The sequence below is a fragment of the Aethalodelphis obliquidens genome, unplaced genomic scaffold (assembly GCF_003676395.1).
Source record: "Aethalodelphis obliquidens isolate GAN/ISIS:26980383/991018 unplaced genomic scaffold, ASM367639v1 scaffold84, whole genome shotgun sequence".
Taxonomy (NCBI): domain Eukaryota; kingdom Metazoa; phylum Chordata; class Mammalia; order Artiodactyla; family Delphinidae; genus Aethalodelphis; species Aethalodelphis obliquidens.
In genome coordinates, this window is record NW_020838028.1 from 6,999,822 (window position 1) to 7,025,221 (window position 25,400).

The following is a 25,400-nucleotide window of genomic DNA, read 5'->3' on the forward strand; positions in this document are numbered from 1 at the left end:
ATATGAGATAGTCAAAAATTTTAAACTACATCAATTTATGAAGAAAAGAAAGCCACCAAGTGTGACAGATGGAAGAATGAATACCGAAAGAAACTTGTATTACCAAAAAAAAAAAAAAATTAAGAGACGTTAATATGTTTAAAAGAAAAAAAGGAAATAGTATAATTTTTTCGATTATACTGAAAGCTGCACACTTATGATTTGTGCGGTATATGGGTATGTATGTGTGTGTGTATATATATACACATATATATACATATATAACAAATGTTATACTTAGGTAAATTTTGTAAAAAAAAAAAAAAAACTTGGAAAGCTGAACTTCTAGATAAATAACATAGAATGTGGTATGGGAACTTTGAGGGGAAAAAAAAGCCCTCTATATTCTTTGGTTTGTTTTCAGAAGGAAATGGAGATTATAATTAGTTTGCAACTTGTTAAATATAGGTGTTAAAAATATAAGTATAATCTCTTAAAGATATATACTAGTACAGAGAGAAAAAAGAGAATGAATCAAACTAATAAAGACAGGAAAAGGGGAAGATTACAGGAAAAAAACATGGTTAAGAGAAACCACCAAAAGAAAAAAAAAACAGCAAAATTAGTTACATGTAAATGTACCTGTTATTAAAGTGAAAATAACTCAATTAAACATACCTATTAAAGACAAAGTTCCTCGCACTAGATTTTTTTAATGCAGTTATTTGCAGTTTACAAGAGACAGTCATTGAAAGACTGGAAATAAAGGAGTGGAAAAAATTAGATAAGTGCTCAATCAAGAAGACAAAAAATAGCAGAGGTTAGAGAATTTGGAAAACTTAATAACAAGCTTGATGTAAGAGTTAAATAATGAACCTAACACATAGAGAACTTCATTCTTTTCAAGCAAACATAAAACACTTATGAAGATTTACCATATTCAAGCACAAAGAATAAATTTATATAAATGTAAATTCCAATAAATTCTAAGTAAATCCAGATAATCAGTATTGTGCAAAATGTCTTTTCAGTGATAACACTGCAAAGCAATAGAAAGATATTTATCACGTCTTTTACTTTCGTCTGTAAACTTAAAAAAAAAAACTTCAAATTAATTAGTGAGTTAAGAAGGAATCATAATGGAAACCAGGACACTGAAATTAGTAACGGACAAGATCCACAAGAAGTGAGAGCTAGAATACAGAGTTAGTCTGTAGAGTAAGCAGAGGATGGAAATTAAAAGACAAGAGGAAAAAATAATGCAAAGCAAAGAAATACTAGAGAAGATCCAAAAACAAAAGTTGGTTCTTAGAGAAGACAAATTTAATGGAGAAAACTCTGGCAATACTGGTTAAGAAGAGAGAGAAGGCACAGACAGTATTTAGAATGAGAAAAAAGGGCATATAAAGATAGTAAAGATTTTTAAATTCATAAGAGAATATTATGAATAATGCTGTCCAGTGCATTTGGAAACAGATAAAATAGTTTCCTAGAAAAAACATAACTTTCCAGAACCAGCTTGATACCTCTGTGAAGTGTGATTTTTATTCCCATTGTACAGATGAAGACAGTGAGGCTTAGAGGGTCTGAATTACTTTCTCAAAGTCAAAAAGCCAGTAAGTCCATTGCTTTTAGGGAAGCAACAATTGGGTAGAAGAAAGATGCACATTTTTGAGTTGGCTTCAAATTTGAGCTTTTATCATTTCCCTCATCATTGGCACTGGGACAGTTTGGGCCTCTCTGAGCCCCAGTCTTCATCTGTAAAACGGGAATAATATAATTGCTGTGTTGAACAATATTGTTTTTTATTTGTTTTTATTGAAGTATAGTTGATTTACAATATTGTGTTAGTTTAAGATGTATAGCACAGTGATTCAGTTATTTTTTTCAGGTAATATTCCATTATAGGTTATTCAAGATATTGAATATAATTCCCTGTGCTATACAGTAAATCCTTGTTGCTTGTCTATTTTATGTATAGTAGTTTGTGTCTGTTAATCCCATACTCCTAATATACAATATAACATACAATATTCCATTGTGTGTATGTATATATATATATATGCGTGTGTATGTGTATATATATATGTCTATACACACACACACACACACACACACACACACACCCCACATCTTCTCTATCCATTCATCTGTCAATGGACATTTAGGTTGCATCTGTGTCTTAGCTATTATGAATAGTGCTGCTATGAACACTGGAGTACATATATCTTTTCAAATTAGAGTTTTCATTTTTTCTGGATATGTACCCAGGAGTGGGATTGCTTGATCACGTGGTAGCTCTATTTTTAGTTTTTTAAGGAACCTCCATACTGTTTTCCAAAGTGGCTGCACCAATTTACATTCCCACCAACATTTGAGGGTTCCCTTTTATCCGCAGCAGTATGGTTTTTATGAACTTAAAATGAGTATTTCTGAAGAAACTCATAAAAATGTAATGTTCTGCACACATATAAGTAGTAAATATCCTGTAACAATTTTTATTTTTCTTACATTTGTCAATAACACATTTTCTAGACTAGAATAAGCACTTCCTAACAGATAAGTGCATTAGAATACTTTCTATTTATTTATCTGTGTCTATTCATGCACCTCCATCTCTCCTGGCTTTCTATACACACAAAAACAAAAATAATCTATTCTGGTACTTCAAATATTCTGACTCTTTAAAAGTATTGTTAATTAGGGATACTTTCTTAATGTGCTGATTCAGTATTTGCTTCCTATAATACAACATTTTCGCTCTGTAATTAGGCACACCAAAATAGCCAGATAGATCCTTATTTGGCAATTCATTGTTCTAACTTGCACTGAATGTCTGGTTTATTGTATTCATTCAGCAGATATTTTTCTCAAATCTGCACTCTGATACAACACCCAGCCTGTCTTCCCAGCTACCCACACAGAAGTCTAGTCAATCGAAACCCCCTGCTATCACCCTAATATCCATTATGATTTCTGATCGCTTTGCCTTTCCTCATGCTGTGTTTTCTGCCTAGGATTTACCCTCCTTCTCCCTCTTTTGAATCTCTGACTCTGACTTCTAAGCATTATTTTTTGCCCAGATCAGGTATCACTTTTTCCTTGCAATCTCTCTGATTAGCCCCAGAGAACAATGCTTATTATATCCCCTGTTGTCCCCTCTAGCACTTACCTGTATTACTTATGATAATTATACTGTCTTATGTGATAGTGATTTGAGTTTGATGTATCTTCTCTTTTAGATTATAAATTCCAATGTCTGTATCCTGCAGTATTTTAAATTCCTCAGTGCCTTACCATTCAGTCAATAATCATTAAATAACAAAAATGGAAAAGTCTGCCATCACCAGAAAATATATAAGGGTTTGAAAGTAACAAAGTTACAAATGAGAGGATATGATGTTCCCATTATTTCATTTTAGTGATATCTTCTACATTCATTCTAAAGGAAAAATGAGAATGATGTGATTTTTAATAAACAATGTTAAATGTTTACCTGGTACTCATTAAAACACTAAGAAAGTTTAAAAAATAAAAATTAACCATGTACTCCAAATATGCATACTGCATATTGCTTGTAGTCATACTACATGAAAAATACTTTTTAATAATTATTGGAAGAAGTATTCAGCAAATTTCCTCCAAACATTCTTGGTATGCTAGGGAAGCAATATATCTATGGTGACAGTATAAGATCAGGTGTATTACAGAAGTAGGCCAAATAGCAAAAAGGGGATTTTCCCTTTATCACCTCTTCTTTTTTAATTTTTAAAGACATATATCGGTTTTGCATTTAGAAAAAGGAATTTATTTTATCATTAACAAACTATATCAGTATCTTAATTATTCATGTACAAGATTGATATTTTTGTTAGTTATTCATATTAGGGATTTAAAATCCTCAAGCTCTGCTACTAAACTAATAACAGTATAGTTCAAAATTAATTTTTGCTAGCATATATTTTATCTATAGAGAGAAGTAACAGAGAATATAACAGGATACTTTTAATCAATTTTGCTTTTTTAAATTTTTATAATTTTTATTTTTTTGAGGTAGAGTTGATTTGTAATCTTTCAGGTATAGAGAAAAGTGATTCAATTGTACATATATATATTCTTTTTCAGATTCTTTTCTATTATAGGTTATTACAAGATACTGAATATAGTTCCCTGTGCTATATAGTAGGTCCTTATTGTTTATCTATTTTATATATAGTAGTCTGTATCTGTTAATCCCAAGTTCCCCTTTGGTAGCCATAAATTTGTTTTCTACATCTGTGAGTCTCTTTCTGTTTCGTAAATATGTTCATTTGTATCACTTCTTTAGATTCCACATAAAAGTGATATGATATTTGTCTTTCTGTGTCTGACATACTTCACTTACTATGATAATCTCTAGGTCCATCCATGAAGCTGCAAATGGCATTATTTCACTCTTTTTTATGGCTGAGTAGTATTCTATTGCGTATATATACCACATCTTCTTTATTCATTCATCTGTCAATGGATATTTAGTTTGCTTCCTTGTCTTGGCTATTGTAAATAGTGCTGCTGTGAACACTGGGGTGCATTTATCTTTTCAATTTAGAGTTATCTTTGGATATACTCCCAGGAGTGGGATTGCTGGATCATATGGCAACTCTATTTTTAGTTTTTTAAGGAACCTCCGTACTGTTCTCCATAATGGTTGCACCAGTTTACATTCCCACTAACAATGTAGGAGGGTTTCCTTTTCTCCACACCCTCTCAGAGCATTTATTGTTTGTAGACTTTTTAATGATGGCCATTCTGACTGGTGTGAGGTCGTACCTCATTCTGGTTTGATTTGCATTCCTCTAATAATTAGCAATGTTGAGCATCTTTTCATGTGCCTGTTGTCCATCTGTATGTCTTCTATGTAGAAATGTCTGTTTAGGTCTACTTCCTATTTTTTGATTGGGTTGTTTGTTTTTTGATATTGAGCTGCATGAGCTGTTTGTATATTTTGGAAATTAATCCCATGTCAGTCACATGGTTTGCAAATATTTTCTCCCATTCCATAGATTATCTTTTTGTTTTATTTATAGTTCCCTTTACTGTGCAAAAGCTTTTAAATTTAATTACGTCCCATTTGTTTATTTTTGGTTTTGTTTCCATTACTCTAGGAGACAGAGCCAAAAAAATATTGCTGCAATTTATGTCAAAGTGTGTCCTGCCTATGTTTTCCTCTAGGAGTTTTATAGTATCCTGTCTTACATTTAGGTCCTTAATCTATTTTGAGTTTATTTTTGTATATGGTATTAGAGAATGTTTTAATTTCATTCTTATACATATAGCTGTCTAGTTTTCCCAGCACCACTTATTGAAGAGACTGCCTTTTCTTTAATGCGTATTTTTGCCTCCTTTGTTGTAGATTAATTGATCATAAGCATGTGGGTGTATTTCTGGGCTTTCTATCCTGTTCCATTCATTGATCTATGTGTCTGTTTTTGTGCCAGTACCATACTGTTTTGATGACTGTAGCTTTGTAGTATAGTCTGAAGTCAGGGGGGGTGATTCCTCTAACTCCATTCTTCTTTCTCAAGATTGTTTTGGCTATTCGGTGTCTTTTGTGTTTCCATAAAATTTTTTAAATTTTTTGTTCCTGTTCTCTGAAAAATGCCATTGGTAATTTAATAGGGATTACGCTGAACCTGTAGATTGCCTTGGGTAGTATGGTCATTTTAACAATGTTGATTTGTCCAATCCAAGAACACGGTGTATCTTTCCACCTGTTTATGTGGTCTTCAGTATCTTTCATCAGCATTTTATAGTTTTAAGGGTACAGGTCTTTTGCCTCCTTAGGGAGGTTTATTCCTAGCTTTTTGTCTTTCTGATGTGATGGTAAATGGGATTGTTTCCATAGTTTCTCTTTCTGATATTTCATTGTTAGTGTATAGAAATGAAGCAGATTTCTGTATATTAATTTTGTATCTTGAATCTTTACCTAATTCATTGATGAGCTCTGGTAGTTTTCTGCTGGTGCCTTTAGAATTTTCTATGTATGGTATCATGTCATCTGCAAATAGTGACAGTTTTACATCTTCCTTTTCAATTTGGAGTCCTTTTCTTCTCTGATTGCTGTGGCTGAGAGTTCCAAAACTATGTTGAATAAAAGTGATGAGAGTGGACATCCTTGTCTTGTTCCGGATCTTACAGGAGATGCTTTCAGCTCTTCAACATTGACTATGATGTTATCTGTGGGTTTGTCATATATCGCTTTTATTATGTTGAGGTATGTTCCCTCTATGCCCACTTTCTGGCGAGTTTTTACCATAAATGGATGTTGAATTTTATCAAAAGCTTTTTCTGCATCTATTTGAGATGATTGTATGGTTTTTATTCATCGTTTTGTTAATGTGGTGTATCACATTGATTGACTTGTGAATATTGAAAAATCCTTGCATCCCTGGGATAAATCCCACTTGATCATGGTGTATGATCCTTTTAATGTATTGTTGCATTTGGTTTGTTAGTATTTTGTTGAGAATTTTTGCATCTATGTTCATCAGTGATATTGGCCTGTAATTTTCTTTTTTATGTGATACCTTTGTCTGGTTCTCATATCAAAGTGATGGTAGCCTCACAATTTTGCTTTTTATTTTTTGTAACTTTTTTTTTATTCTTTCTACAATTTTTTAACATCTTTATTGGATTATAATTGCTTTACAATGGTGTGTTACTTTCTGCGTTATAACAAAGTGAATCAGTTATACATATACATATGTTCCCATATCTCTTCCCTCATGCGTCTCCCTCCCTCCCACCTCCCTATCCCACCCCTCTAGGTGGTCACAAAACACCGAGCTGATCTCCCTGTGCTGTGTGGCTGCTTCACACTAGCTATCTATTTTACGTTTGGTAGTGTATATATGTCCATGCTACTCTCTCACTTTATCACAGTTTACCCTACCCCTCCCCATATCCTCAAGTCCATGCTGTAGTAGGTCTCTGTCTTTATTCCCGTCTTACCCCTAGGTACTTAATGACTTTTTTTTTTTCTTAGATTCCGTATATATGTGTTAGCATGCGGTACTTCTTTTTTGCTTTCTGACTTACTTCACTCTGTATGACAGACTCTGGGTCCATCCACCTCACTACAAATAACTCAATTTCGTTTCTTTTTATGGTTGAGTAATATTCTATTGTATATATGTGCCACATCTTCTTTATTCATTCATCTGTTCAAGGACACTTAGGTTGCTTCCATGTCCTGGCTATTTTAAATAGAGCTTCAATGAATATTTTGGTACATGACTCTTTTTGAATTATGGTTTTCTCAGGGTATATGCCCAATAGTGGTATTGCTGGGTCTTATGGTAGTTCTATTTGTAGTTTTTTAAGGAACTTCCATACTGTTCTCCATAGTGGCTGTATCAATTTACATTCCCACCAACAGTGCAAGAGTGTTCCCTTTTCTCCACACCCTCTCCAGCATTTATTGTTTCTAGATTTTTTGATGCTGGCCATTCTGACTGGTGTGAGATGATATCTCATTGTAGTTTTGATTTGCATTTCTCTAATGATTGATGACATTAAGCATTCTTTCATGTGTTTGTTGGCAATCTATATATCCTCTTTGGAGAAACGTCTGTTTAGGTCTTCTGCCCATTTTTGGATTCGGTTCTTTGTTTTTCTGTTATTGAGCTGCATGAGCTGTTTTGTAAATTTTGAAGATTAATCCTTAGTCAGTTGCTTCATTTGCAAATATTTTCTCCCATCCTGAGCATTGCCTTTGGTCTTGTTTATGGTTTCCCTTGCTGTGCAAAAGCTTTGAAGTTTCATTAGGTCCCATTTGTTTATTTTTGTTTTTATTCCATTTCTCTAGGAGGTGGGTCAAAAAGGATCTTGCTGTGATTTATGTCATAGAGTGTCCTGCCTATGTTTTCCTCTAAGATTTTGATAGTGTCTGGCCTTACATTTAGGTCTTTAATCCATTTTGAGTTTATTTTTGCGTATGGTGTTAGGGAGTGTCCTAATCTCATACTTTTACATGTACCTGTCCAGTTTTCCCAGCACCACTTATTGAAGAGGCTGTCTTTTCTCCACTGTATATTCTTGCCTCCTTTATCAAAGATAAGGTGACCATATGTCCTTGGGTTTACTTCTGGGCTTTCTATCCTGTTCCATTGATCTATATTTCTGTTTTTGTGCCAGTACCATACTGTCTTGATTATTGTAGCTTTGTAGTATACTCTGAAGTCAGGGAACCTGATTCCTCCACCTCCGTTTTTCATTCTCAAGATTGCTTTGGCTATTCGGGGTCTTTTGTGTTTCCATTCAAACTGTGTAATTTTTTGTTCTAGTTCTGTGAAAAATGCCAATGGTAGTTTGATAGGGATTGCATTGAATCTGTAGATTGCTTTGGGTAGTAGAGTCATTTTCACAGTGTTGATTCTTCCAATCCAGGAACATGGTATATCTCTCCATCTATTTATATCATCACTAATTTCTTTCATCAGTGTCTTATAATTTTCTGCATACAGGTTTTTTGTCTCCTTAGGTAGGTTTATTCCTAGGTTTTTTATTCTTTTTGTTGCAATGGTAAATGGGAGTGATTTCTTGATTTCACTTTCAGATTTTTCATCATTAGTGTATAGGAATGCCAGAGATTTCTGTGCATTAATTTTGTATCCTGCTACTTTACCAAATTCATTGATTAGCTCTAGTAGTTTTCTGGTAGCATCTTTAGGATTCTGTATGTATAGTATCATGTCATCTGCCAACAGTGACAGCTTTACTTTTTCTTTTCCGATTTGGATTCTTTTTATTTCCTTTTCTTCTCTGATTGCTTTGGCTAAAACATCCAAAACTGTGTTGAATAAGAGTGGTGAGAGTGGGCAACCTTGTCTTGTTCCTTATATTAGTGTGAATGCTTTCAGTTTTTCACCATTGAGGACGATGTTGGCTGTGGGTTTGTCATATATGGCCTTTATTACGTTGAGGAAAGTTCCCTCTATGGCTACCTTCCAGAGGGCTTTTATCATAAATGGATGTTGAATTTTGTCTAAAGCTTTTTCTGCATCTATTGAGATGCTCATATGGTTTTTCTCCTTCAATTTGTTAATATGGTGTATCACATTGATTGATTTGTGTATATTGAAGAACCCTTGCATTCTTGGAGTAAACCCCACCTGGTCATGGTGTATGATCCTTTTAATGTGCTGTTGGATTCTGTTTGCTAGTATTTTGTTGAGGATTTTTGCATCTATGGTCATCAGTGATATTGGCCTGTAGTTTTCGTTGTTTTTGACATCCATGTCTGGTTTTGGTATCAGGGTGATGGTGGTCTCGTAGAATGAGTTTGAGAGTCTTCCTCCCTCTGCTATATTTTGGAAGAGTTTGAGAAGGATAGGTGTTACCTCTTCTCTAAATGTTTGATAGAATTTGCCTGTGAAGCCATCTGGTCCTGGGCTTTTGCTTGTTGGAAGATTTTTAATCACAGTTTCAATTTCAGTGCTTGTGATTGGTCTGTTTATATTTTCTATTTCTTCCTGATTCAATCTTGGCAGGTTGTGCATTTCTAAGAATTTGTCCATTTCTTCTAGGTTGTCCCTTTTATTGGCATAGAGTTGCTTGTAGTAACCTTCATGATCTTTTGTATTTCTGCAGTGTCAGTTCTTCTCCTTTTTTATTTCTAGTTCTATTGATTTGAGTCTTCTCCCTTTTTTTCTTGATGAGTCTGGCTAATGGTTTATCAACTTTGTTTATCTTCTCAAAGAGTCAGCTTTTAGTTTTATTGATCTTTGCTATCATTTCCTTCATTTCTTTTTCCTTTATTTCTGATCTGATCTTTATGATTTCTTTCCTTCTGCTAACTTTGGGATTTTTTTGTTCTTCTTTCTCTAATTGCTTTAGGCGCAAGGTTAGTTTGTTTATTCGAGATGTTTCCTGTTTCTTAAGGTAGGATTGTATTGCTATAAACTTCCCTCTTAGAACTGCTTTTGCTGCATCCCATAGGTTTTGGGTCGTCATGTCTCCATTGTCATTTCTAGGTATTTTTTGATTTCCTCTTTGATTTCTTTAGTGATCACTTCGTTATTAAGTAGTGTATTGTTTAGCCTCCATGTGTTTGTATTTTTTACAGATCTTTTCCTGTAATTGATATCTAGTCTCATAGCATTGTGGCCAGAAAAGATACTTGATACAATTTCAATTTTCTTAAATTTACCAAGGCTTGAGATGTGACCCAAGATATGACCTATCCTGGAGAATGTTCCATGAGCACTTGAGAAAAAAGTGTATTCTGTTGTTTTTTGATGGAATGTCCTATAAATATCAATTAAGTCCATTTGTTTAATGTATCATTTAAAGCTTGTGTTTCCTTATTTATTTTCATTTGGGCGATCTGTCCATTGGTGAAAGTGGGGTGTTAAAGTCCCCTACTATGATTGTGTTACTGTCCATTTCCCCTTTTATGGCTGTTAGTATTTGCCTTATGTATTCAGGTGCTCCTATGTTGGGTGCATCAATATTTACAATTGTTATATCTTCTTCTTGGATCGATCCCTTGATCATTATGTAGTGTCCTTCTTTGTCTCTTGTAATAGTCTTTATCTTTTTTTTTTTTTTTTTTTTTTTTTGCGGTATGCAGACCTCTCACTGTTGTGGCCTCTCCTGTTGCGGAACACAGGCTCCGGACGCGCAAGCTCAGCAGCCATGGCTCATGGGCCCAGCCGCTCCACGGCATATGGGTTCTTCCCCAACCGGGGCATGAACCCGTGTCCCCCTGCATTGGCAGGTGGACTCTCAACCACTGCACCACTAGGGAAGCCCTAGTCTTTATTTTAAAGTCTGTTTTGTCTGATATGAGAATTACTACTCCAGCTTTCTTTTGATTTCCATTTGCATGGAATATCTTTTTCCATCCCCTCACTTTCAGTCTGTATGTGCCCCTAGGTCTGAAGTGGGTCTCTTGTAGACAGCATATATATGGGTCTTATTTTTGTATCCATTCAGCCGGTCTGTGTCTTTTGGTGGGAGCATTTAATCCATTTACATTTAAGGTAATTATCGATATGTATGTTCCTATTCCCATTTTCTTAATTGTTTTGGGTTTGTTATTGTAGGTCTTTTCCTTCTCTTGTGTTTCTTGCCTAGAGAAGGTCCTTTAGCATTTGTTGTAAAGCTGGTTTGGTGGTGCTGAACTCTCTCAGCTTTTGCTTGTCTGTAAAGGTTTAATTTCTCCATCAAATTTGAATGAGATCCTTGCTGCGTAATCTTGGTTGTAGGTTTTTCTCCTTCATCACTCTAAATATGTCCTGCCACTCCCTTCTGTCTTGCAGATTTTCTGCTGAAAGGTCAGCTGTTAACCTTATGGGGATTCCCTTGTATGTTATTTGTTGTTTTTCCCTTGCTGCTTTTAATATGTTTTCTTTGTATTTAATTTTTGATAGTTTGATTAATATGTGTCTTGGCATGTTTCTCCTTGGATTTATCCTGTATGGGACTCTCTGTGCTTCCTGGACTTGATTAACTATTTCCTTTCCCATATTAGGGAAGTTTTCAAGTATAATCTCTTCACATATTTTGTCAGTCCCTTTCTTTTTCTCTTCTTCTTCTGGGACCCCTATAATTCGAATGTTGGTGTGTTTAATATTGTCCCAGAGGTCTCTGAGACTGTCCTCAGTTCTTTTCATTCTTTTTTCTTTATTCTGCTCTGCAGTAGTTATTTCCCCTATTTTATCTTCCAGGTCACTTCTCCATTTTTCTGCCTCAGTTATTCTGCTATTGATCCCTTCTAGAGTGTTTTTTATTTCATTTATTGTGTTGTTCATCGTTGCTTGTTTCCTCTTTAGTTCTTCTGTGTCCTTGTTAAATGTTTCTTGCATTTTCCCTATTCTATTTCCAAGATTTTGGATCATCATTACTACCATTATTCTGAATTCTTTTTCAGGTAGACTGCCTATTTCCTCTTCATTTGTTAGGTCTGGTGGGGTTTTGCCTTGCTCCTTCATCTGCTGTGTGTTTTTCTGTCTTTTCATTTTGCTTATCTTACTGTGTTTGGGGTCTCCTTTTTGCACGCTGCAGGTTCGTAGTTCCCGTTGTTTTTGGTGTCTGCCCCCAGTGGCTGAGGTTCATTCAGTGGGTTGTGTAGGCTTCCTGGTGGAGGAGACTAGTGCCTGTGTTTTGTTGGATGAGGCTGGATCTTGTCTTTCTGGTGGGCAGGTCCACATCTGGTTGTGTGTTTTGGGGTGTCTGTGGCCTCATTCTGATCTTAGGCAGCCTCTCTGCTAATGGGTGGGGTTGTGTTCCTGTCTTGCTAGTCTTGCTAGTTCCTGTCTTGCTAGTTTGGATGTCCAGCACTGTAGCTTGTTGGTCGTTGAGTGAAGCTGGGTGTTGGTGTTGAGATGGAGATCTCTGGGGGATTTTTGCTGTTTGATATTACGTGGAGCTGGGAGGTCTATTGTGGACCAGTGTCCTGAAGTTTGCTCTCCCACCTCAGAGGCACAGCACTGACTCCTGGCTGGAGCACCAAGAGCCTTTCATCCACACGGCTCAGAAGAAAAGGGAGAAAAAGTAGAAAGAAAGAAAGAGGAAAAAATAAAGATAAAATAAAGTTGTTAAAATAAAAAATAATTATTAAGAAAAACAATTTTTTAAGTAAAAGAAAAAGACGGACGGACAGAACCCTAGGACAAATGGTGAAAGCAAAGCTTTACAGACAAAATCTCACACAGAAGCATACACATACACACTCACATAAAGAGGAAAAGGGGAAGAAATAATCTGTCTTGCTCCCAAAGTCCACCTCCTCAATTTGGGATGATTCGTTGTCTATTCAGGTATTCCACAGATGCAGGGTACATCAAGTTGATTGTGGAGATTTAATCTTGTGCTCCTGAGGCTGCTGGGAGAAATTTCCCTTTCTCTTCTTTGTTCGCACAGCTCCCGGGGTTCAGCTTTGGATTTGGCCCCGCCTCTGCATGTAGGTCGCCTGAGGGCGTCTGTTCTTTGCTCAGACAGGACGGGGTTAAAGAGCAGCTGATTCGGGGGCTCTGGCTCACTCAGGCCCAGGGGAGGGAGGGGTATGGATGCAGGGCAAGCCTGTGGTGGCAGAGGCCGATGTGACGTTGCACAAGCCTGAGGCGTGGCGTGCGTTCTCCCGGGGAAGTTGTCCCTGTATCACGGGACCCTGGCAGTGGCAGGCCGCACAGCTCCCGGAAGGGAGGTGTGGATAGTGACCTGTGCTGGCACACAGGCTTCTTGGTGGCTGCAGCAGCCTGAGCATCTCATGCCCGTCTCTGGAGTCCACGCTATTAGCTGCGGCTCGCGCCCGTCTCTGGAGCTCCTTTAAGCAGTGCTCTTAATCCCCTCTCCTGGCGCACCAGGAAACAAAGAGGCAAGAAAAAGTCTCTTGCCTCTTCGGCAGCTCCAGACTTTTTCCCGGACTCCCTCCCAGCTAGCTGTGGCGCACTAGCCCCCTTCAGGCTGTGTTCACGCCGCCAACCCCAGTCCTCTCCCTGCGATCCGACGGAAGCCCGAGCCTCACCTCCCAGCTCCGCCCACCCCGGCAGGTGAGCAGACGAGCCTCTCGTGCTGGTGAGTGCTGGTCAGTGCCGATCCTCTGTGCGGGAATCTCTCCGCTTTGCCCTCCACACCCCTGTGGCTGCACTCTCCTCCGCGACTCGGAAGCTTACCCCCTCCACCACCCGCAGTCTCCGCCCGTGAAGGGGCTTTCTAGTGTGTGGAAACCTTTCCTCCTTCACAGCTCCCTCCCACTGGTGCAGGTCCTGTCCCTATTCTTTGCCTCTGTTTTTTCTTTTTTCTTTTGCCCTACCCAGGTACATGTGGAGTTTCTTGCCTTTTGGGAGGTCTGAGGTCTTCTGCCATCGTTCAGTGGGTGTTCTATAGGAGCAGTTCCACGTGTAGATGTATTTCCAATGTATCTGTGGGGAGGAAGGTGATCTCCACGTCTTACTCTTCCACCATCTTCCTCCTACCCTCCATTTTGCTTTTTAAATTACACTTTTCTTCATGCTTTTGCTTGAATAGAAGTCATTATGTTAGATTAATCCCTTTAAGATCTGTAGCTGTATAGTATATATTTGTAAGTTTTATCTATCCATAAATAATTTCAGAGATCACAAGCCTCTGTTTTCAAGTCCAGAAACTACGACTCTCTTGGATTTAGTGATTATCTATATTGCAGGTTCTGATGCTATTTATGTTGCAAAGTGTACAAATCAGAAAAGAGCAAAACATTTCTGAATAATTTATCTCCCTCCTCCATGTTAGTTTGTCCAATTTCTTCGTTGACATTTAATTATAGTAAATAAACACATTTAACAGTTTTATCTAATTAGTAATGTTCATAATGTTTTGACTACCCTTCATCTTAGGCCAAAACCTTACATTTGTAGTCACTTCCTTTTCCATTTTTAAAATTATTCTTCAGTTTATACTTCATCTGAAAAGTAGTCTGTGAGTTATTTCTCACTAAAGAAGACTGTAGGACTGTTTGTATGAGAATGAGGGCCAAGGCGTGAATTGCATGTGCTTGGTAAATATAACAGAAACGAGTCTTGGTTCATCAAATAATGGTGCAATTAAGCAACAGAAGGTGTGGTACCGCAGAGATGAGGTTGAGGAGGTTGGATTTGTCAAAAAGGGAGCATAGGGAGCAGTGGGAACAAGAGGAAGGGAAATGCATGGCTGGACCTGACACTGGAAATGTGAGTTTGGATCAGAGTTTCAGAGAGCCTAATTTAGGAGTTCTATTTTTACTTTTGTAGTTGTATTTTCATAGGTGTGGAAATCACACTGGTAATGATTTTAGGTGAATGACTTTATGTTATACCTGGATGTGGATATGAATTATATCATATAGAGAGATACAGTTCTCTTTCAAATATTCTAAATATATTAAGAAGAAAATCAGTTGGCAAAATTTTAACACTTGGTAGGAAATATTATCTAACTAGAAATTAATAACATTTTGTTTTCATTCCATTTTATTTTAATTATCTTCTATTCTTGATAAGTGTGTTTGATTATATTATTGTTCAAACTATCTGCTGCACTTGCTAGGAAAGGATTAGATTTCCCTAGCCCATTCAGTCTTATCCACATGCCTTGCTCTGGCCAAGGAAATGAAAGTGGAACCAATCTGTGTCATTTCTAAGCTGAAGCTTTAAGAGCAAGGATTGACCATATCCTCTTTTCCCTCTGCAGTAAAGTTGTCAATGTCCCGGTATAGAAGGTGTTCCATTAGCTTTGGTTACAGAGTAAAGAAAATGTGGACCAGAATCATGACTAACCTCAATGGACTAGTAGCATGAGCAATAAATTAACCCAGTTTATGGCACTGGGATTTGGGGCTCTTTTGTTACCTATGCATAACCTATTCTCTTCTGACTGATAAAGCAAGATGAACTGCATTCCACTGTGCAAGTGGCACAAAATTTACTTACACTATAAAAGGAAGCTCATCTAAAAAAACTATTAAACAAATAATAATACAGGAAAAAGAAAGATATGGTGGTTACCAAATGCCTTAACTTTGAAGAATCTTGCTATATGTGGTAGGAGCTGTTAGATTTTTAAGTAGGGGCTAACGTGAATGACTTTGGGTTTAGAAGGTAAAATTCTGATAGAAAAAGAGGGAAGAATTTTTAAAAGCACGGGTAGAAGGTAAGGCAAGGCATTTGGAAATTTATTAATATAAGGGATATATAGAGTGATGGTATCTGCAGTTTAAAATGTTGTTATATATTTTAATAAAGACATTTAAAGGGAAGACTATACACATTGCTAAGATACAGAAAGAAGGATAGCATTAGAAATACAAATACTCTCAGGAAGTTTCTTGCTAGATAGCAGGTGTGAACTAAAATCCAGTTATTCAAATTAAAGAGCTGCTGCCTCAATACACATAATTTAGCACTCAAATCCTTCCTACTCATGGTTTCAGTGCTAGCTTCAGAAAAAAGTAAGCAAAATTGGTTTTCCATTAGTTATTATCTGGGTTTACAACTTCTACAGTTTGTACCAGAACCAATCAGAATTCTTAGTGTTTCAAAATAATACCCAAATGGCAACCTGGAAACTGAGAACATAATACTCTATCCCTGTGATTTCTGGGAAGAATTCATTATAACACTGTTCATTGTATCGTCACTTGCCATCTATTATGATAAGTGCTCCCCATGTCATTTAAGAATTTAGTTTTAAGGTAAATAGTTCCAAAGTATTAACCAACTTTATTTTCATTTCAGAGGCACATGTGCCCTGGAACCCTCTAAAACAAATTTTTTTTCCTTTATGTTGTTATTTATTTATTTGATATATGAGTATGAGGAAAAGGTTGGAAATAGACCTGTTATGCAGGTACAGACTCATATATGTTAATATTTTTACGTTTAATTATTGGTAGGTTGGCTTTTTATAACAGAATTTAAATTCTATTCATGTTTAAATTCTATCCATTTGTAACTGGAAATACAAAGAGGTTTTTTTTTTTCTGAAGTCATTTGATAACATTGAAATTTGATATTGTGCTCTGTGGTATTAAAAATGTATTTATTTCAACTATTAGAAATGCAGGAAGGGATATGAGTGATAGCTAGGGCCACTCTACTTCCTGGTTTGCCCAGAATAGTCATGGTATGCTTGTGACTCTAATCATAATTATTAACAGCTCCCTTTCATTCTCAAAAGTGTCCTGGTTTGGGCTTCCCTGGTGGTGCAGTGGTTGAGAGTCCGCCTGCCGATGCAGGGGACACGGGTTCGTGCCCCAGTCCGGGAGGATACCACATGCCGCGGAGCTGCTGGGCCCGTGAGCCATGGCCGCTGAGCCTGCGCATCCGGAGCCTGTGCTCTGCAACGGGAGAGGCCACAGCAGTGAGAGGCCTGCGTACCGCAAAAAAAAAAAAACGTGTCCTGGTTTGGACTAAAATTATATGGTTACCTTAGTGTTAGTGTCTTCACCCTTGTGTTACAAGTGAGGAAATCAAGCCACAGAGCAGGGCTGTGACTTAGACAAAGTTATGGACTTAGGAAGGGACCAGAATTAAAACCCAGAAGTATCTAGGAATCTTCCTGTTCAGTGCCAGGACTCACCGGTAACAAGGCAATGGCAATGACTGCAATGGCCAGGATTTGGACACCAGCAGTATACATGAGATATAAAGTCCGTGGGAGCAAGGCTCTCCCCATCCCAGAGGAACTTTACAGGGTCAGGAGATGAAGGCTGAGAGATTTAGGGGATCTTCGTGTACCTAAGCCTGGCCTAGTTCTCTGTGCACTTGTGGCTTCTTGTCCACCACTCCTACTGATGTGGGAAAGATTATGAGAGAAATAAATTAGTTTTAGACATGTTAAATTTGAAACAACATTTCAGCATTTAACTGGGGATGTAGAATAGGAAACCAGAATGGAGATATCAGTTTGGGAGTTAGCAATGAAAGGGTGGTATCTGAAGCTTAGGGCACTCATGAGAAGAGCAGGAAAGAGTTCTGCAGTAAAGAACAGGGGTCAAAAGGAAGGTAAAGGGTGAGGAGATGAAAAAGGCCTTAGGACACTGAATAACTAGCTCCAATAATGAGAGGAAGACAAAAATAATGTCTACAACAATAACGATAATAAACTGCAGTTACTACCATTACTGGAAACTTTTTACGTTCCAGCAACTCTACCAAGTATTTTATATACATTAGCTTAGTCCTCATTACTATCCTCTGAGGTAGGGAAAAAAATAAGGCCAGAGATGTTAGGAAACTTGACTGAAGTCACAAAATAAGCAGCAGAGCAGAAATTCAGACTCAGCTCTGCCTCTAAAGAGCTCTGTGATCTTTCTACAGTGTTCTGCATATTGGATCTTATCTTCCCTCTTTTCTGCTTTGTCCTTTGTATGTGATGTATGTGATGATTTATAAGGCTTATAAATATTTTTCTTCTGTGAAAACAAAAATATGTATTTATTGATAAAAAGACACAAACATTACCTCAAGACTTATAATTTAGGACAGATAGAAACATTTATGCAAGCAAGTTTTAAAGTAATTGTAAATAAATGAATATTTCTTTTTACAAATATGTAAAAAAAGAAAAGTATTTACCATGTATACTACTTAAGGTCAAGGCCATTTGGGAGAGAAGGTGTGTGAAAATGTGTTGTAGAATGTGCAAATATGGAATGAGTTTTAAAAACCAAACCTGGCTTTTAGGAATTTCAAATAATGGAAGGCTTGAGGAATAAATGTTTATGGCAAGCTATGAGGCAGAGTATTTCAGATAAAAAGTATGGACTGTAGGGCTTCCCTGGTGGTGCAGTGGTTGGGAGTCTGCCTGCCGATGCAGGGGACACGGGTTCGTGCCCCGCTCCGGGAGAATCCCACATGCCGCGGAGCGGCTGAGCCTGTGAGCCATGGCCGCTGACCCTGCGCGGCCGGAGCCTGTGCTCCGCAACGGGAGGGGCCACAGCAGTGAGAGGCCAGCGTACTGCAAAAAAAATAAAAATAAAAAAAAAGTATGGACTGTAAATATTTATAAAATTATGTGTTCCCACCTTAAGTATATTTTAAAATAATGTTGAATACCCCCTATCATGGTAACTTACTTGAACTTTCTATGACATAACTGAGGAAAATGTCTCTAAACTGTAAACCCATTAATAAATCATTAATTAATTTTATGAGCTTTTAAGCCTCATGAAGATATAGCATATATTATTCTTTATTATTATTTTTTCCAGCTTTATTGAGATATGATTGACAAATAAAAGTTGTTTATATTTAAGTTGTACAATATGATTTTCTTAAGGTGTATAACATGGTGATTTAACATACATATACATTGTGAAATGCCTACCATCATCAAGTTAGTTATCACACCCAGCACTTCACATAGTGACCTTTTGTGTGTTTGTGTGTGGTGAGAACATTTAAGATTTACTCTCTCAGCAAATTTCAAATATAAAATTCTGTATTGTTAACTGTAATCACCATGGTGTACATTAGGTCCCCAGAACTTACTCATCTTATAACTGAAAGTTTGTGCCCTTTGACCAACGTCTCCCTATTTCTTGCATCCCCCAGACCCTGACAACCACCATTCTACTCTCTGGTTCTATGAGCTTGACTTTTTAGATTCCACATATAAGTGAGATCATAGAGTATTTGTCTTTCTGTGTCTGATTTATTTCACTTAGCATAATGCTCTCCTGGCTCATCCATTTTGTCACAAATAGCAGGATATTCCTCTTTTTATGGTTGAATAATATTCCATTTTGTGTGTGTGTGTGTGTGTGTGTATACACACATACATAAAATCATGTTTTCCTTGTCCATACATCCATGGACAGACACTTGGGTCGTTTCAATATCTTGGCTCTTGTGAATAATGCTGCAGTGAACGTTCTTAATTATTCTTTATGAAAATTTCATTGAAAGCTTAAAAATGAGACTGATGTGTGATGCATGGAAACCCATTTATTAAAATATTAGAGCTATCCAAACTTTTGAAGCATCAGGGATGGGAAACTATTGTTCAGATAACTGTACTGATTTTGTTTCTTGTGGGTGCATGCTGGTTGACTGAAAACTGATTAGTAGTGGAAAATCATCTTACTTGTTTTAGTATTGAGCTTTTAGGAAGTAGTTGATTATGCAGACCTATTGTTACTTTTAATTATTTGGCTTAGGAAACAGGAGATCAGAATTCTGCTCAAGAGAATCTAGGGATAAAGGAAAGGGCAGAACATAGTTAAGTTAACATTTTATATTTCAATAACATCTGAAACTCTTTTCTACATCTGTGCATTCAGACTGTAGTTGTCATGTGGGGGAAAACATGTATGAAACTTATTATCTACATATATTCTGCCTATTTATTCAACAAACATTAACTAATAACTTTGCCTATAACCTAAAATAGGATTGCAAAGTTCAGTATTCTTAAAAATTGGGAGAGATCAAGTAGGACAGTTAGACAGTCTTGAAAAATAATTTCAAAGGTGATTACGAAGCATAGAAATGTCCTTGCCTTCGGCAATGTCACAGAAGCCACTTTTAGTAACATCAGAGTTCAACAAAGATGTATTATTGCCCAGAACATCCTCTTCCTTGTTAACAAAGCTATTATTCTAAGTTCTTCATTGATTTGTAAGATATGTGATATCTTGGGAGCAGTGAACATTTAGCAAATAATTCTTGATACAGTGTTACAACTTTGCTCCTTTAAATAGAAATTAAGAAGGAAATAGTCTATATCTTTTACAATTAAACTAGGAAACATATTTGGCACTGCTGCTTATTTAAGCCTGAGAATTTCTATGTGATTATTTCTGTCTGCCCTGAACCAGGAAGGAGGCAAGCTCTGAGAATTCACCTAGGGGAGAAAATTCTTCCTCTACCCATCCTAGGTTCTCAGCTAGGCTCTGTAACAAGACAGACTAACCAGAGAAAACAAACAGAAGTTTATTAACGTCTATATCTCATATATACATGTTAATATGAGAAGCTCAGGAATGAGTAACTCAAAGAGGTGGCTCAGAATTCAGGCTTATGTAGCATTTTCAACAAAGAGCAATAAATTTTAGAGAAGTGACAAGGCAAAAGCAAAGGACCTTGAGTCCCTAGAGGTGGCAAATTGTAGGAAGGCAAATATATGGGAAAGGAATGGGAGATCAAGGCTAGTTGGTAAAGTCTGTTACATAGATTCCTCTGGTGCCATCTCCCGGCTGATAATAGTCTAAAGTTGTTCCTGTGATGTTTAGAGAGGGAAGGAGGGACATCTTTCTAAATTTATGTCCTGCTTTTAGGCACATAGAAGGGCAGAGAGCTTTCCTGCTTTTGCTGCTTTTTAATTGCCTTTAGATCAAAATAATTCTTATATGGAAAAGGCTATTTTGGCATGACATATTCTGGTTTCGTTTATTTGGCATAACTATGAAGGGGGGTCACACTCCTAGGTATGTCAGTTGGGTCATAGGAGTGGCTCAAGAAAGCTCAGCAGCAGAGTATAATGCAGGAAGTAAATTAAGAGTATGGGGAGAGGATAAAGAGCTGGAAGTTGTTATCATAAAGATATTCAAATTGGAATGGTAAAGTAGAGAAGAATCTGGAGATAAAAAGGGCAAACGTAGACAAGTTCCAGGAGGGCAGCTCAGGAAACAACCTGTGGACATAGTCAGTCTTCTCTGTAGTGATTTTTTTCTTATTTGCAGATCTCTCTTGCCTGGGCAAGGAACTGCCTTTGAAGTAAGCAGAATTGCTCTAGATGTTGACAAAGTCCTCATAAGATTGACAGCTTTGAATTTTTCTTACAGATTTAGTATTTAATAGCTGTATATTGAATACATTGGGCATAGATATTTCTTAAGTATATATTTAACATATACAAAAAGCTAAAGATGAAATAGTATGTATAGCGTTAATTTTATTATATCTACTGTGTACAAATAACGTTTTTTTGAATGTAGATGAAGGGTACTATATCTTTGTTTCATTAAACCCCTCAGTAATCATCAGTTTCTTCTCTCAACTGGTTTCTATAAATTTTTCACGTCCTGTAGTACAACCATTTCATTTCAGGGAAGGTATTGTTTTCTGCTTTAGATAAGGAGGTGATAGAATATAAATTATTGTGAGCCTAAATTTGTGGAGCATGTAATCCACAATTGGAAGCTGGCAGAGCCCATCCTAAATTGAAATAAGAATGGAACTGATCACCCCGTGAATTTACTTGTGATTTGTAGCAGCAGTGTAACCTTGACCGATGACCTCCTCCATCCCACCCCACATGTACACACCACTCCTGAAATGAGTGACATAAAACTGGTTGTGAATTAATCTGAGTCTTTGGAAGACACTTTCTAGCCCTTATGAATTTGTTTTCAGTACTCCTGAGTGAGATGTTCAAAGAAGTTAGTGTTTTCCCAATACCATTCATTCTTCTTTTATCTTCCAACCCAAAAAATTGAATGAGATATTCTGTGTGTGCTGTTTTGAAAAGAGAAGAAGAAAGTCGCTTACTACCTACATATTCTCTTCCCCCTTTCAAGGCGTTTGTGGCTGTTGTCATTCTAAAATTGGAAATGACCCAAACCACACTGGAATAATAATATACTTGCCCAAGATAAGAGAAATGATCGGGCACACCTAGTGTATTGGATATAAAACAAGTTCAGAGCATCTGATCCTCTATGCCTCTTTTTATTAAAGTCTTTCAAACTCTTAAAAATAATAATATTCAGAATTATTCTGAATTCAATAAAGCATTGCTTATCACAAACTTATCCCTAAGGGCTAAGCAGAATAAAAGCCAATGGATAGAAGTTCTGGCAGCATAGTCCAAGGAGACACATGAGAGGGCAGGTTTGTTTGTATTTGCTTGGTTTTTAATCTAGTGTTTTTTTTAATTTATATGAATTCTCCTTTATATTCTAAAGTATAGCCACGTTCAGTTTAGTATTATAATTGTTATATACTTATCCATTAATTTTTCTAGACAACCCCAACCTACCACCTCTCATCTCATCCTTCATCCCATCAGTAACAAAAGGAAGATTTTTGTTCTTTGGGAATGTGCTTTTATTCTGTAGCACATGTGCTAATTTGAGAAGCACGACAATAAAGCATAGACCCAACCCGGAAACAAACAATCAGTTCACTAAAATTTTAAGAGGAAGAGACAAATTCAAGTGAAACTATTTTAAACTTCAGTATCACTCTAGGACACACTTTATGCCTCATGGATTTAAATGTTATAGTTAGAATTTTGTGAACACTGTAGGATCTACAGTATAGCTAACTGATTAATTCTTGAACATCTAATTGAATTTCTTGAACAAAAAATATTGCTCTGAACAAAAGGGAAAATATTTCAGAAACCTCTGGATTTATAATATCACCCACTGATTCTGAAGTGTAAACATTAAAAGATTATTTTACTTCTCTGGTTTTTTGGCTACATTTATTTTATACATAAAATATATAAAAAGTTTGGCCTTACAGAAAACTCTCAAAAATCTCTTAGAGAGTGGTGGCCTATGATATAATTTATCAACTATTGTAAAATAGTAGTTAATTATTTTTCTCAGACTGGAAATATAAGAAGCTATTTCATTACAGCTAGCATATATTAAGATACTTTTCAGCTATTACTCCAAAACACCCTATTCTCAGCCCCTTAAGTACAGCTGCTCTCTAGTACTTTATCAATAATCTATAATTATTTCCTTATGTTGCATTATGGCAATTTATATACCTGTTTTCCTCTGTCCTCAAACTGGAAACTTCTCAAGGGCAAAGTTAGACAGTGTTGTTCTATCTGCCAGGCATTATGCCTGGCACATAGAAATCTCTCAGTATGTGTGAAAATTGTTGAAAGAATAGTAAAAAGAAAATGAGAGTGCTCCAGCCACCAGTCCTCTAGGTATTTTGACAAAGAATCTGTCAATTTTATTCTTGTGAATGATTTTGTATAATATAGATGAGGCCAGACTTTTTTGAGAAACTTGTAGTAGAAATGACAGTAGTTAACAAATAAAGGCCAGACCATTATCATATCCACCACAGCTCACAGGATTCTAAGCCTTATTCTATTTCCTCCTTTTCTATTTCTGACTCATAGTTGAGTATATGGGATTCCAGAAGTTTTTTTCAAAAGTCTAAAATGAATTGACCTCTGGTATAGCAGAAAGAAAGCACTACATGGGGTCAGAAGACTTTGATTTTTATCTGGACTCAGTAGCTGACCACAGTGTGCCATTGGGTCATTTATTTTACCTGTCTTGTTATCAGTTTGCTTATCTTTAAAATGGAAAGAAGGATTTTACTTGCCATGCAAGATCATTGAAAAAGTCAAATGAAAATATATGTGAAAAGAATATGTACACTTGATTAAAAAGACGTGATTGTAAATCTCATTTCCACAATCTATGGATAACTTCCACAATCTAAGATAACTTCCTGATTTAACTAACTTTGTAAATTGGAATTGCATACCTAATTGGCAAGTGTAAAATTAAAAATTTCTTTATTAAGCATGCAAGTATTTTGAGATAAAAAAGAGTTCATTTTTCTATAAATGCATTCTTAAGTTTATAAGAACTTTCATCAATTCATTTTCATTAAACCTTATACAACTATCCCAATGCTTAGTATTATCAGAATTTTTATTAAATTTCTTTAGTAAGACAGTATGTTACTTGATGACATAATAAAGTCAGCTCAAGCCTTGTTGTATTTTTCTTAAAGTAATAGATGTTTCCACTTTACCCGCTACTTGTAAAATGTTTAGGCTGGTAAAAAAAATGTACACTGAGGAAATTATAAATAATTCATTAAATGTCATCAGTGAGCTTATTCCTCATGAACTATCAACTGCTGTCTATATCTGTAGCCCATTGCCTTGAGCGGTAAAGTGATGACATTAAAACTCCAGAAGTACAATCTACATCAGAATGGTTGGTTAATTTTTTGGAGTCTTGTCCCTAGTCTTCACATTTTAAGTTAATTTAACCCCTAATTGTCATAAAGAAATAAACAACATTGTGCAGGCAAAATTTAAGAGAATATTCATGAGCAGTTTTCCTCCTCCTGAAAGGTGGGATTATGGCCTTACAGAATTTGGCAATATAATATTAATGAAGCAATAGGAAATCACTCATACTGGATATTGTCCAAAACTGAAACTTTTAAAATATGGAGTTACCTAAGACTTGTGAGGGTAGGCATTAGAGAATTTCCAAGATTTACATTTTTCAATATAAAATGGAAACCCTAGTTCAAAAAATGTATGTAGTGTAGGAATTTTGTTTAATTAATATTACAAATTAAATTTTTTAATTATTTTAAATTTTAAATCAAACGGAAGTCATGATGGGATTCAAAGTTGGTAGTGACAGCAGCAGAATACATACTCTTCTCAAATGAACATGGAACATTACTAAGATCTACAATATTCTGGGTTATAAAACAAGTCTCGACATGTTAAATAAGTGAATTCATATAAAGTACATTTTCTGACCACAGTAAAATTAACTTAGAAATCAGTAAAAAAAAAAAAAGTCTTCACAAAAATTTCCACATATTTAGAAATTAAACAGCACACTGCCAGGTGTAAAAAAGAACTCACAAAGTAAATTAGAAAATATTTTCAACCCAGTGAAAGTGAAAATACATCAAAAATCTTGGGATGCAGCTTAAAGCAATGCTTGGGGCAAATTTTAGTTTAAAATAATTATATTAGAAAATAAGAACGGTCTCAAATCAATAATCTAACAACTTCCAATTATGAAGCTAGGAAATGAAGAGCAAATAAAACGCATAGTAAGTAGAAGAAAAGAAAGGATACACAGAAATCAATAAAATAGAATACAGGACAGTAGATGAAGCAGTAAAGTGAATGTAATCAAAAGCTATTTTTAAAGAGAGCAATAAAGTTGATTAACTATACCT

The 25,400-nt window shown here is 36.1% G+C and overlaps 1 protein-coding gene across 1 annotated transcript in view; it reads left to right on the top strand.

The window, feature by feature from the left end:
* The window catches only part of SLC2A13 (solute carrier family 2 member 13), a 437,595-nt gene that overhangs the window by 348,862 nt on the left and 63,333 nt on the right, over positions 1 to 25,400 (top strand). The gene's annotated exons all lie outside the window — the stretch shown is intronic.